The sequence below is a fragment of the Galeopterus variegatus genome, unplaced genomic scaffold (assembly GCF_000696425.1).
Source record: "Galeopterus variegatus unplaced genomic scaffold, G_variegatus-3.0.2 Scaffold2384, whole genome shotgun sequence".
Taxonomy (NCBI): domain Eukaryota; kingdom Metazoa; phylum Chordata; class Mammalia; order Dermoptera; family Cynocephalidae; genus Galeopterus; species Galeopterus variegatus.
This window is the reverse complement of record NW_007728495.1, coordinates 94,395-95,260: the sequence shown is the minus strand read 5'-3', so window position 1 is coordinate 95,260 and position 866 is coordinate 94,395.

Genomic DNA, 866 nt, shown 5'->3' with positions numbered 1-866 from the left:
TTGATTTCTAGTTTTAATTTGATGTGGTTTAAAAAGATACTTGAAATGATTTCAGTTCTTAAAAACTTGTTAAGATTTGATTTGTGACCTAACTTGTGATTTATCCTGGAGATTGTTCCATGTGTTGATGAGAATGTATATTCTTTATTTGTTGGATGAAATGTTCTGTAGGTATCTGCCAAATCCAATTGATCTACAGTGTAATTTAAATCCTGTGTTTCTCTGTTGATTTGTTTCCTAGATAAGATTTTCAATGCTGAGAGGGGTGTTCAGGTCCCCAACTACTATTTTTTTGGGGTGTATCTTCTTCCTTAGGTCTAATAGTGTTTGCTTTATATATCTGGTTACTCCAGTGTTGGGTGCATATATATTTATTATTGTATGTCTTCTTGCAGTATAGATCTCTTTATCATTATATAATGGCCTTCTTTGTCTCTTTTTATGGTTTTTCATTCAAAGTCTATTTTATCTGATTTAGGAATAGCTACTCCTGCTCATTTTTGATCTTCATTTGTGTGGTATATCTTTTTATATCCCTTCTCTAGAGTCTGCCTGTGTCTTTACAGATGACATGAGTCTCTTGTAGATAGCATACAGTTGGGTCTAGCTTTTTAATCTAGTCTGTGTCTTTTGAGTGGGCAGTTTAATCCATTTACATTTAGGGTTGTTATTGAAAGGTATTGTCTTACTCCTGGCATTTTATTGATTTTTTTGGATGTTTTAAATATCTTTTGTTTCTTTTTTTCACCTTTTATTGTTTGTCTTCTGTTTTTGTTGGTTTTTTGAGGTAGTAAGACATGGTTCCTTTTTCTTTCTTGTTTGCATTTTTGTTCTACCAGTGGGTTTTGTTTTCGCTGTATATTCAT